The sequence below is a fragment of the Mirounga leonina genome, unplaced genomic scaffold, assembly GCF_011800145.1.
Source record: "Mirounga leonina isolate KUSES-001 unplaced genomic scaffold, KU_Mleo_1.0 Mir_165, whole genome shotgun sequence".
Lineage (NCBI taxonomy): Eukaryota > Metazoa > Chordata > Mammalia > Carnivora > Phocidae > Mirounga > Mirounga leonina.
In genome coordinates, this window is record NW_023270415.1 from 58,713,928 (window position 1) to 58,728,586 (window position 14,659).

General features: G+C 36.8%; 1 pseudogene; it reads left to right on the forward strand.

The window, feature by feature from the left end:
• Positions 1-2,574: 2,574 nt before the first annotated feature.
• LOC118014772 lies at positions 2,575-3,577 on the forward strand (annotated as a pseudogene).
• Positions 3,578-14,659: the final 11,082 nt, after the last annotated feature.

Genomic DNA, 14,659 nt, shown 5'->3' on the forward strand with positions numbered 1-14,659 from the left:
TCAGAAAAAATATTAGACGTTTTTCAAAAAAAAGACTTACAGATGGCCAATAGGTATATGAAAAGATGCTCAACATCACTAACCATCAGGGAAATGCAAATCAAAGCTGGGAGATAGCATCTCACATTTGTTAGGATGGCTATTATCAAAAAGACAAGAGATCACAAGTGTCAGTGAGGGTGTGGAGAAAAGGGAACTCTTGTACACTGTGTTAGGAATATAAATTTGTACAGCCATTATGGAAAATGGGGTTTCCTCAAAAAATTAAAAATAGAACTACCACATGATCCATCAATCTCACTTCTGGTATATATCAAAAGATATAAAATTAATCTCTTGAAGAGCTATATGTATGTCCATGTTCATTGCAGCCAATATTTTTCACAATAGCCAAGACATGGAAACTACCTACATGTCCATCAACAGATGAATGGATAAAGAAAATATGTTATATACATATATAATGGAAAATTATTCAGCCATACAAAAAAAAGTAAATCCTGCTATTTGCAACAACGTGGATGAACCTTGAGGACATTACACTAAATGAAATAAACCAAACACAGAAAGCAAAATATTGTATAATCTCACTTACATGTGGAATCTAAAGTCAAACTCACATAAGCAGAGAGTAGAGTGGCTGCTAGGGGCTGGGAGGTGGGGAAAACAGGGAGCTGTTGGTCAAAAGGTACAAACTTTCAGTTATAAGATAAATAAGATCTGAATATCTAATGAACAGCATGGTGACTTAGTTAATAATACTGTATACTTGAAATTTGCTGAAAGAGTAGATCTTAAATGTTCTTAACCACACACAAAAAATGTCAACTATGTGAGGTGATGGATGTGTTAATTAGCTTGATTAAGGTAATCATTTTGTAATGTATATGTATATCAAATCATCATGTTATTATATACCTTAAATACATACAATTTTATTTGATAATTATACATCAATAAAATTAGAAAAATAAATGCCTTGATCAATTAAAAATATTAAAAGTGAATCTGACTACATTAAGAGGTTAGGAAAACAATTATATAAGGAAATAGGCTTGAGCTAAAATAAGTGAAGTGAGGAGGTCAAAGGAAGAATTTTCTGGGCAGAGTCTACAACTCATGCAAATGCAGAGTCCAGGCATGTCATGGAGAATATGCTTGAAACACTGGCTTAAAAAAAAAAAAAAAGGATATTTATTCTTTATCCAAAGAGCAATGACAGTTTCTGAAAGGTTTTAATTGTGCAATAGAGAGTAAAATCAATTTTGAGATTTTTAGAGACTATTCTGGTGATAACCTATAAGACAGAATATAAGGAGATGAAAATGGATGCAGTGAAATTAGTTAAGCATTTATTACATTACAAATAATTAATTGTGTCTGTCCGTACTTGCACCATCATAGCAGTGATGTGGGAAAATAAAATATGCACTACTTGGTGATGATCTGTAAATGGGAACTAAAGGAAGAATCCAAGTAAAGATGCAGAATTAAGAATTAAATCTATTAGAGTTCGGAACAGAGGTCTGAACTGCATATAAAAAGTTGGAAGTCTTTAAAATACAGATGGTGACTGAAACCAAAGTTTTGATTAAGTTTGGCTATGGAGAATATGGACCAAGGAGAGCCTTAGTAAACTTTTGTTTTTAATATTTAATTACCAGTTAAAGGAAAATGAACTGCCAAGCTTGGTTGGCAAAGAATTACCAGACAAGTAGGAATAAAGCACATCACAATGGAATACTAAAAATCATTGAGAAGTAAGTTAGGCCAATTTTGAAATCAGTACTTTGGATTTAGCAACATAGAGAACTACTTCAGGAGTAGCAGCAGAAGAAGAAATCTTCCATAGATTGAGAAGTGAAATAAGAAAAAAAAATTAGAAGAGTTTTTTAAAAGTTTGACTGTTAAGGAGAAATGAGATTTAATGTTTCAGCAACAAAAGGACATATTAGCAGAAAGGATTCAGTTGAGAGGCATTGATATTTGGTAGGGATCTGGAGGAACTATGTCTAAAGCACACTAGAAAGATTATCTTTATATAGGAGAAAAAAGTACTGTATGTGTAAAAGTAAAACATGTAATGGTGGGTAAGATTTTGGTAGCTTTGTAGTTTTGTAATGGTGAGTAGAGAATGATAGCTTCAATTTTTTTCTGGAAAGTGGAATGAAAGATTATTTGGAAGGTGTTGGGAGAGGTAAAGATTTGCAAAGAAGGAGAGATCCCAAGGTATATCTCAGTCTCTAGGAAATTTCTGGAAGTAGGTGAGGCAAGCTTGACTCTGGAATCTGACTCAATAAAATTACACTGATATGGAAATTTCCCATTTGGACTACTTGCATAGATGACATAATTAATACCAATCAGTTTGTTAGTTAGACCTTTCCATCTGGTATTATGTTTTCTGATGATTGCAAACCCTAGATAAATTCTTATTTCAGAGATGACAAATATCCAAAATACAGCGAGTATTAAAAAAGAGCAGAGGGCATGCAGACCATCCACTGGCCGAGGAGCTGCCATGGGCACCTTGCTGCACGAGCACCAGTCTAGAGCCAGCATTGAAGCTATAAGATGCTTGACCAGGACCCTGGGGGCATTAGCTCCTCCAACGGATGGTGGCCTTAGGCATTGGGGTTGTGGTCACCTCCCTCTTCATGACAACCTTGGGTGTGGTGAAGGTCCGCTTGCAGTCTCAGCACCCCTCGGTGGCCAGTAAGCCGATGCCCCCTTGCAGACTCTGGAGCCCCTGCTAGGCCAAATGGAAGAAGCTCTTGTACTGCAGTGGTGTCCCGGAGCCCCTTACCTGTGCCCAAACGGTGCCTGCTGTACCCCCTAGTTTCAGGACCCACTCCCGTCTCTGGCACTATGGCTGCCCTTGTGAAGATGATGAGACACGAGGGCACCAGGACCCTGTGGAGCAGTCTCCCAGCCACCCAGTTGTGATGATGCTGGCCACTGCCTTGTGCTTCCCTGACTACAACCAACCCAACCCAAGGCCTTCCTTTTTGGTCGAGCCCTGACTTTTGACCTCTTCGGACACACGGTAGCGGGGGCACTAGCCTGCGTGGGCACCGTGACTGTGATGTGCTCCCTGGAGCTAGTGTGGCCCTGCTGTGGCCCAGGGCGGCTGGTGATCAGTGTGGCTGGGCTGGGACCCCACTGACCTTCAGGATGCACCCTTTTCTGCTCTGTATTGGTTCAACTGTGAGCTGGTGAAGAGCTGACTGAGTGGGCTCAGGCCAAAGGACCAGGCACCCATGGGCAGTGGCATTTCAGGGATGGTGGCAGCCGTGCTGACTCTACTACCCTTTCCTGGGGTGGAGACTCAAGGCCAGGTCACACTGAGAGCTCTGGAGGCTGTGAGTGACACCCCCACTCACGCACTCCACCTGACTGCTGCCACTGCAGAGGAACCAGCTGAGGGCGGTCTGGGGGACTCACCAGGCCTCCTTCCCAGCACAAGGATATTTAGGGCTGCCCCTCCCTCATGTGCCATCATGATCAGCTCTTACCAGTTGCATGCAGCAAAAGCTTCTTCCAGAGGTTCAGTGGGGAAAAGCCTCTGGGTTCTTAAAAGGAGCCAGGGGGCAAGGACCCATCTCTTCCATGGATGAGCGTAGGGCAAAAGGAGACTGAGCCAAGAGCCGAGTCCTCAGCAAGGAGAGGAGGGCCTCATTTTCCTTCCCTCTCAACTACGAGCCCCAGGGGAAGGGGGCTGCCCCTCTGGACCTGCCCAGACCCCATCCAAGACAGCTTTCTTCCTGCTGCTCCTCATTTCCAACCCCCAATGATCATCACTTTTCCACCGTCCTGGCCAAGTTAAAGACCTACTATGTGTCCCCTCTCCTCTCACCATTTCCCTGTGTTTGCCATAGCTGTGTCTACCCCCAAGAGACTCAAAACCCTGGGCCTGATGTAGTCTGCATCCACACTCCTTAAGTCTAGAGATGATGAACTTCGTATAAATAAATAAATAAATAAATAAATAAATAAATAAATAAAGTGCTTTACCCTGAATATCCTTCTTTGTCTTATTTTGTTGGAAGCATGTTCTCCCAGATTCTTTGCCTCTGGCCATTACTGAAAAGACTACCATCTCAATCTTTAGGAATCTACTTTTAAGAAAAAGGGGACATTTGGGGCACATGGATGGCTCAGTCAGTTAAGCACCTGCCTTTGGCTCAGGTCATGATCCCAGGGTCTTGGGATCGAGCTCAACATTGGGCTCCCTGCTCAGCAGGGAGTCTGCCTCTCCCTCTGCCCTCCCCCTGCTCATTCTCTCTCTTTCAAGTAGATAAAATATTAAAAAAAAAAAAAATATATATATATATATATTCATATTGGCCCAGACAGTTCAAATAAATTATCCTAATTTTTGGCAGGTTAATAATAAAGCTAAACATATTCCTTAGAAATAAACTAGTGTTAAATTTATACTATGTTATTCTTAAGATCCAAGTGGGAGGAATTTTTTAATTTTTTAGGGGAGATATATTTGAAATCTTAAATGGAAAAAAACCATATTACAGTTCTTATTAATTAAAAAATGTAGCTGACAGCTGTAATTGTTACTTTCTCTAGGAAATAAAATTCCTTTATTAATAATATGCCAATATTACAGTAATACTTTGCTAACAGATAAAAGATCTTTGAGGCCAATAAATAAAAACTACAATGAAGCTCAAATTTTAAAAAGAGACATGTACATGAGGGTGCCTGGGTGGCTCAGTTGGTTGGGCGACTGCCTTCGGCTCAGGTCATGATCCCAGAGTCCCGGGATCAAGTCCTGCATTGGGCTTCCTGCTCAGCGGAGAGTCTGCTTCTCCCTCAGACCCTACTCCCTCTTGTGCTCTCTCCCTCTCCTCAAATAAATAAAATAAAATCTTTAAAAAATAATAAAAAATAAAGAAGAGATGTGTACATGAAAAAACCATCCAAATAAGCAGAAACAAGTTTTGTGAATTATCCATTCTACTGTCACCTTTTATAAGCACATTTTTCATATTGTACCTCAAAGTTCATCATAATAATCTTATTTGGAGGGGAAAATAGAGAAATGTCTTCTGTAAGTGTATAAAGCATTATCAGTGTCAATGAATAAAATTTTTTAGTGTTTAAGATAGTTTTTCATAAGTACTAAACTATATCTCTGGCGGGATTTCTTAATATTAACATAATACCATGGTAATAGATTCTTCACTACCTACTTATAATAATTTTTTTTATTCCTCAAATTATCTAAAATGGGATATTGATATGTTTTCAGTCTAAAAGAATGGCAAGAAAATAATTCCTACACATAAAATTAAGAATGTGGTCAGTGAACTAATAATTTGCACCTATGATGATGAGAAAATTTTGGAACCAGTAACTCCAGTCTCATAAATGCCATTCTATAGCAGACAACTGCTATTTCTAACAGTATGCTGCCAGGTGTTCCTCTCTTCTTAGAAATGGATCTACATCATTCAATTAATTCAATATGCATGGTATTCCCTATATAGTACGCACTGTGTTGAATGTTATGCAAAGTGAAATTAGACATAGTTCTTGTCCTCAAATTTTCACAGCCGATATATTAAAAACTATTTCTGTGGATCCACTGTGCTCTGTGTCATCCATAGAGAATGACCCCAATGCTCAAATGGAATTCCTTGCTAACCATTTAGTCATCTTAAAGGTGCTTAATGCTTGCTATATTCATCATTAAAGTAGTTATGTCAAGAATTACTACATCCTACTATAAATAAGAAACAGAGCTGGGGTGCCTGGGTGGCTTACTCAGTTGAGCAACGGACTCTTGGTTTTGGCTCAGGTCTTGATCTCAGGGTCTTGAGATTCAGCCCTGTGTCGTCAGGCTCCTGCTGGGATATTTCTGCCTTCTCCCTCTGCCCCTCTCCCCCCATCTCCCAAATGAATAAATAAATGAAATCTAAAAAGAAAAAGAAAATAGAGCATTCAAGAGATTAAGAAAATTACCAGAGGGAAAAATGTCAGTAAGGAAAGATCCATGATTAGAAAACAGGTCTTATGATTCTATAATGTATGGTAAGAATAACATCCTCAATTGTCAGCAAAATCAGCTGCCTGTAAACATAAGGACGTGTGTTAATAAACTGTCAGTATCTCTCCTCCATCCTTCTCTAAACCAATCCTACTCTTTATCAGGGCTCCTAGCCTAAAACCACTACTAATTCCAAATCCCAGCCAGGCTTCCTATTATATCATACAATACTTGATCCAGGCAGGGAGCAGAGTCAGCTGCACATAATTATTCATAAAATAAATTCAATTTAGTGTAGCATTTCAGAAACCTAAAGACTTCAGGGCCAGCTTTGGCCTAGAGGCTATTCTCATTACCACAGCAAAGTATCTATGATCACAAAAGACTGGTAAATCTTATAAAGCATTGAAAAAAAAATAGGCTGTCCCCCTAAAATCCCCTATCTCCACTTGTAGCCATGGAAATTACAAAACAATTTGAATTGTATTGAATTTGCCTTGGACAGTCTGTTTACGCAGGGAAGATTTATTCAAGACCTGGAACTTGTCTTGGCACATGACTGAGATGCTGAAATATTTCCCCTGCGCTCTGATCACGTCCGACACTTCACACACAGATGATCATCCAATCACATGAAGAGCCAGAACTCTCAGAAAACCTTGTAATTCCTAAAACCCTATATGTGTATACATGATAAATCCAGAGAGTCTGAATAGACAAGGTCTCTTAATGTGGACTAGTAAATCTACATGGGGCTGACTGAAAGGTTTTGTCAACTGAGATTTTCCTATACATTTTTTCCCTACCCTTTCTATAGCAAAACAGAAAACTCAGGAATATTAATATCTGGGCAAAATATCTTCAATGTAGATGTAAAATTACTATGGTGGGGAAGGCAAAGAAAAATAGAGAATGGAGAACACATGCTAAGCCTAAGCATCGCTTGTTTCCCCAAAACATGTTTTCAATAGATGATGCTTTGTGCAGCTTGAAAGATACTGCTGCTAGCTTTATAATATCCATAAGATAAATGTTCTAATTGAGATACAGCATAATATCTAGTAAAAACATCATAGTAGTATTGTTTTGACAGTGCATTTGCTTAAACATTCTTTGTGCCCAAACAGGGATTTGATGTTCTCTCAGGTTTTCTGAAAGCTAGACTAATTAAAAGCATATATTAATTCAAGCCATATTACATATAAAATGTTCTAAGTATGTCTCTCACCCCTGAAGGAGCCCAATAAATTTAATCCTGCCTGCATCTGTGGGTATGTTGCTCAGCAGTTACTCTGTAAATCTAAGAGGCAGTCTGCTGCTCATCTGTAATAGTAAATACCTCATTCACAAGGTTTTGCATTATGCATAGTTTGTCTCCTGAAGACATTTCACACAACAGGAGCAATCTCTGATGAAAACACTTAATCCTTAAAGCACAACAGTTCATATTAATATGGGGGAATTTTAACTATATGAGCTATAAAAATCTTAACAAATTGCCAGCAGTTACACCCTCACTCATGCATTCATTTCTTTACTTTCCAGGGTCACTCTGGTTAATCCAACCATTTAGATCAAAACATTGTACAGTAGCTGATGGATGACATTTTCCATTAAAGATGCTGCAGGAAATAAGAAATAATTAGGGGTTACTCCATTCACCATAGTAGCTGGTATGAAATATTAGCACACCTACCTAAGAACTGTTCACCTAAGAGCTTACTTAATTATAAAGGATAACTTTATTGTGTGCATGAAATATTGCTCCTGAAAATCGTGAGTACACTTCACAATACCCAAGAAGGCTAAAATTGACCAAATGCAGATGAAGTTAGAAAAGCAAATATTGCTTTTTAAGATTAAAGAGTATGCATTGTTATATGTCAGAAATATATGCAATCAGTTATCATAATGGTGAGTTTATGGGTCTTTCTTTTGTCAAAGGAATGCTACATGGCAATTTAGTCTTCTCTTGGAATTTCAAATACTGGTTTTGTGACTGAGGACACTGATGCTATTATAAACCCCGAGTATAAATTCTGCTCCTGGAATTTTGTTAAGCTTTCTGAAATTGGATCTAATTCCCTTCAATGACCAGTTTTCAGCATGTTTACCTTCTGAGTTTTAATCCTGATAATGATCTAATTTCATCACTCTGGGCTCTGCCCAAACTTTCTTCTTTGTCATATCTAGTTTGCCTCAACCAGTTATTCTCAACCAGGGGCAGTGTTCCTCTCCAGGGGACTTTTGACAATGTCTGTATATATTTTTCATTACTCCAACTGGGAGGATGCTACTGGCATCCAGTGGATGGAGGCCAGGGATGCTGTTAAATAGTCTACAATGTACAGGATAACCTCCCACAACAAAGAATTATTCAGAAAAAAAAAAAAAGGTAATAATGCTGAAGTTGAGAAACCCTGATCTAGATCTAAATTTCCCCACTCTCCTGCCAAAATGGTTGCCAATTAGGAGCATGTTTATAATTAGAAGATAAAAAAGAAGAGACGGGCAATGCACAGTCTATTATGTTTTTTAAACCCAGTATACTGTGGGGAGTCAAACTTTAGAAGCAGGTCAATTTTTGTATTAATTTATATTTTATTGAGGTTAACATACATAGAGAAAAGTACATAAACCATAACTGTGCAGCTCCCCCAAATTAAAAAAAAAACAAACACATCTAGGTAACTGTAACCCTAAAACAGAATGTTACCAAGACCCTAGAAATGTCTTAACTTTGAATATTCATCCCTGGGCTCATTTCTGAGTCCTAAACTTACATATTCAACTGCCTTTTTTTTTTTTTAATGTTATGTTAGTCACCATATAATACATCATTTGTTTTTGATGTAGTGATCCACGATTCATTGTTTTCATATAACACCCAGTGCTCCATGTAGTATGTGCCCTCTTTGATACCCATCACCGGGCTAACCCATCCCCCCACCCTCCTCCCCTCTAAAACCCTTAGTTTGTTTCTCAGAGTCCATAGTCTCTCATGGTTCATCTCTCCCTCCGATTCCCCCCCCCTTTATTTTTCCCTTCCTTCTCCTAATGTCCACCATGCTATTCCTTATGATCCACAAATAAGTGAAACCATATGATAATTGACTTTTCCTGCTTGACTTACTTCATTTAGCATAATCTCCTCCAGTCCCATCCATGTTGATGTAAAAGTTGGGTATCATCGTTTCTGATGGCTGAGTAATATTCCATTGTATATATGTGTGTGTGTGTATATATATACATATACCGTCTCTTCTTTATCCATTCATCTGTTGAAGAGCATCTCGGCTCTTTCCGCAGTTTGGCTATTGTGGACATTGCTGCTATGAACATTGGGGTGCATATGGCCCTTCTTTTCACTACATCTGTGTCTTTCGGGTAAATACCCAGTAGTGCAATTTCTGGGTTTGACATGATGCCCTTCTACCAATTTTAGTGGAAAGTTAGAGAAGAAATACATGGGTTTGTTGTTGTTGTTGTTGTTGTTGTTTTAGCAACATGTTAAGTCAGAAAGGTTTCTTTTAAAAGTAAACTTAAGGATAGAGTCAAGAGAAAGGTAACATCAAGTTAAAACACTACTGCACCACAATTTTTAAAAACATAATCACTACTATGCATTTAATTAATAGTTTTTGTGTCACCCTCACAAATTATATTGTAGAATGCGTATATATATATATATATATATATATGATCAAAGCATTGCACATTTATCTTTTTAATGGATATCAGATCTCTCTCCAAAAAAAATGTATCAATTCCCATTTTATTCTACAATGTGTAAGTATACTTTCCTCTATATTCCCACTAGTCGTGTTATCATTACATAATATTCCACAATGCTATGACATGCAAACCATGCTTAATTATATCTATTGAATTTCAATGATAAGCTGCTAAGAAATATTCCAGTCATTTATAGTATGTAATCCATTTATTTAAAACAAATACAAAGTACATATAGGTATATTTGGGATGTAATTACCTAACTACAGAGTTATAGGAGAATACATACCAACTTACTGAAATCAGTTCATGAAGCAATGAGGGAAGAAAAGAAAAGTAGGCAGTGTGGGAGTAGATGGTCTTAGTACTTTTAGAAATAACTGAACAAATGCAAGTAAAATGCTAAAAATTTCAGCAAACATTGGTTTGGTAAAAAAAAAAAAATCCCAACACAAAACTGAATGAAACATTCATAGAAAGATCTGGAATTGTATTGGAACTCTTTTCTTAGTTAGACCCACTGGTTAAATATTGTTACAAGTTCCTTAAGGAAGAGAAATAGGAGCTGCTACCAAAAGCCACATTCTACCTTATATATTTAGCTTTATATTAGTATCTGTTGTGCTGTGTTCTTATTAAAATATGCACCATAAAAAAAACATTCAGCTGCAATTTTGTGATTTTAGCCCACAGAAATCACGCAAATGGTGTCTCAGCTCTTTGAATCCATTATTCTTAGTAAAATTTATGTGGTAGGGAGAGATCATTGTAGCTCAGTAATTCCCCACATGGTATTTACTCCAGACACTAGTTGAAAGCTGGAAAGAAACGGTTCTCTAGTCAGATCTGTTTGGGAACTCTGGATTAAACAAAATTAAATTGCTTTACTTTAGAGCTCTAACAGGCAATGTGTAATAAAATCACCTATGAGATTAAAAATGGAAAACTCTTAGCCCTATTTTGAGGAAGTAGATCTATGGAGATATGTCTTGTGCTGACACAGCAAGATGTTCAAGGTGTAGAATCAAGCCATTAGAGCAATGAGATGTGCCTTGCTGAGAAACAGTATTGTAACCGTTTCTTAGGATGGCGTAAGTTGCCTCTGGGTACTGATAAGGTTACGGATATAACATGTAGTGAGTTTCCTGCTCTCACTCCTCTGACCTGGCAAATGCCTCAACCCATATGGGCTGCCAGACCTAGATGGGCCAACTGGAGGAACTAAGAGAGTCAGTAGCTATTTACTTCTCCATGGCAACTTTCTCCTTATATTTACCTGCTTCTTCTTTACCAGTTTTTTCTGGAGCAAACCAAAATAAAGACAGCAGATCTGGGGGCCCAGCAGGACATCTCAGAGATTTTAATGTGCTACAGTGGATCACAAATTTCCAGGAAAGGGAGAATGTATGGCAGCACCTTACACAATTTTTAACTATCGAATTTTTTTTGGTCAACCATACATTTCAATGACAAGCAATCATAGAACACATTTTGTAAAATAATGCCAAAATGTAGTCAAGGAATGCACGAGAGTACTGCAGTAGCTTAGGAGACCAATAAGAAAGCATTGTTGATGTGACTGGAAAAATTGTTGGAAAATAATCTTCATAGGACATACTGACTAGTAATAGGGAGAAGTAGGAATAGAGTTTATGTATTTGGTTTGGAAAGTGCAAGTTCAGTAAAATAGGTTTTTTTCTGTTTAAATATATATTATTTATGCAAGACTAAAGAATATTTCTGTTCTTTTTTTCTCTTATTTTGAATGATTTCTTTGACACATTATGATTCCACTTTTGAACTTAGTTTTGACATGGTCAAATGAAGCTGAAAATTTTTATTTGCAGGGTAGTTAAACATAAATTAAAGCACCACACATCACTATCATGTTTACTTACTATTGTCACTAATTTTGTGCTTTTTGAGACTAGTCTATACAGTCAAGTGCCAAGCCTGCCATTCAAATTCAAACATTTATTTCAGGGCTCTACCCCATATATTAAAGTCGTGTTTTTATTCTGTATAAAAAGCACCTACAAAAAAGGGTATTTTAATAGATTTAAGTGTTAGTAAATTCAACTTATATGTGGAAGGTTTGCTGGTTGGAGGTTTGCTGAGATATGGTGTTAGTGATAGGATGAAGTTAAGTACTTCTAGAAATTATTGATTATACAAAAGTTCTTCATGGTTATCAAAACCTATAGAAAACAAGTAATCTTACAGCTATATATCTTTGACCATGAACTTTTACCATGATAAATTTATTTTTATTTTGACCATGATAATAAAAAATGATGTTTAGATGTTCATATTTGTGAATCACTCTAAATATGAGTACAGCAAGGCTGAGACCTCAACACCAGCTAAGGCTTTTACTTCTTGGAATGGGAGCACATGCACAATGGAACTTGAGATTGCAGCTGATTAAAATCAGTCCTTAAAAACCAATATAATGAGAAACCATCAACAAAATTAAAAAGTAACCTACTGAATGGGAGACAATAATTGCAAATCATATATTAATATATTAATTTGGATTAATATCCAAAATATATGAAGAACTTATATAACTCAGTAACAACAGCAACAAAAATCCAAACAGGCAAAGATAAGGATCTGAATAGACATTTTTCCCAAGAAAACATACAGATGTCTGTTGACACATGAAAAGATGCTCAAAATCACTAATCATCAGAGAAATGCAAATAAAAACCACAATGAGATACCATTTCACACCTGCCAGAATGGCTAGTATCAAAAAGACAAAAAATAAAACAAAACAAGCAAACAAACAAACAAAACAAGTGTTGTTGACAAGGACATGGAGAAAGGGAATTTTTGTGCATTGTTGGTGGAAATGTAAATTGGTGCAGCCACTATGTAAAACAGTATGGAGGTCCCCCCCCCAATTAAAAATAGAACTGCCATATGATCCAGCAGGTCCACTTCTGGGTATTTATCCAAAGGAAATGAAAATACTATTTCAAAAAGATATATGCACCCCTATGTTTATTGCAGCATTGTTTGCCATAGCCAAGATATGAAAGCCTCTAAGTGTCCATTTATGGATAAATGAATAAAGAAGATGTAATATATACACACAATGGAATATTTATTCATCCATAAAAAAGGAATGAAATCTTTCCATTTGCAACAACATGGATGGACCTTGAGGATGTTATGCTAAATGAAATAAGTTGGATAGAAAAAGAAAAAATACTGTATGATTTCATTTATATGTGAAACAACAACAACAAAAAGAACCAACAAAACAAAACTCAAAGATGCAGGTAACAGATTAGTAGTTGCCAGAGGAATGGAGTTGGGAGTGTGGTCAAAACGGGAGAAGGGAGTCACCAGGTATAAACTTCCAGTCATAAAATGAATAAATCATAGGGATGTAATGTACAGCTTAGTGGATATAGTCAATAATATTATATTGCATATTATGTAACTTTATATGGTGACAGGGGAAACTAGACTTAATGTGGTGATCATTTGCAGCATATACAAATATCAAGTCATTATTTGTACTCCTTAAACTAATATAATGCCATATGTCAATTATATCTCAATTAAAAAAGATATGAGACTTTCCTACAACGTTCCAACTTATAAGAAGAATTATTTTGACTGTTACAATAGTTAATCAGGTCAGAACCACTAAGATAAATCATTCTTACTGGGGTTTTCTTGAAGCAGAAGGCACACATTACAGATCACCTTGATTGCATTAATGCCTTTTGCCTACTAAAGAAGAATATTTTGGACTTCAAGAAGACTCAAACTCTTATGGGAGAGATATGCATATTTATACATTATTAAGATCAAATTCGAATCCCTATCAACATGAATACTTTTCAACATTTGTATCATCGTCTTGTTACCATTCCATTAAGTTAATTCACTTGTGTAAGAAGTATTCACTGAATAAGGATTGTTTGCCTGGCTTTTTAAAGGATACACAATGATAAGTCCCTGACTTCCTAGAGCTTACCTCCTGAAGCTTAGTTGATAGGACAAATATTATAAACTTTAAAAATAAGTAAATAAAGATAGTATAATCAATGAAAGTATATATATATGGATCTTTTTATTTTGTGTGATTATGGAGACTTTCTCAGAAGCAGTGATATTTAAACTGAAATATAAAATATGAAGAGTGGGTGTTTCTCAGGGATAAATATGTTCTAACTCTTTGAATTGGGAAAGACTGAATATTTGAAGAATTCAAAGCAAGTGTGGTAAGAGGATTGTGAGGTAGGAGAAACAGCCCATGAGATACTGAAGAAGAATGCAAGAATGTTTATAATTTTGTATTTTATACTTAGTGCAATGGGAACATTGTGAGTGGGGTTTTAAGAATGGGAGTAACATGATCCAGACATATCTACATGATCTTTCTCACCGCTTTGGGGATATTAGGATATTAGAAGGTCAAATGAAAACATCTAGAAAAATGAACACCCTAATAAAAAAGGCAAAAGGAGCACCTGGGTGGCACAGTCAGGTAAGCATCCAACTCTTGGTTCCAGCTCAGGTCATGATCTAAGGGTTGTAAGATCGAGCCCCACGTCAGGCTCCAGGCTCCATGCAGAGTCTGCTTCAGATTCTTTCTCCCTCTCCCTCTGCCCCTCCCACTCCTGTGCACTCTCTCTCTCTAAAATAAATAAATAAATCTTAAAAAAAAAATAAAAGGCAAAAGATCTGAAAGATACTTTGCCAAAGAAGATATATGATGACAAACACATGAAAAGACAATCAACAGATTGTAATAACAAAATAAAAATTAAAATCATAATGAAGTACAGCTATATACCTATTAGAAAGACTAAAATCCAAAAAACCAACAATACCTAATGCAGACAAGGATGTCGAACAAAAGGAACTCCCATTCAGTAGCAATGGAATGCAAAA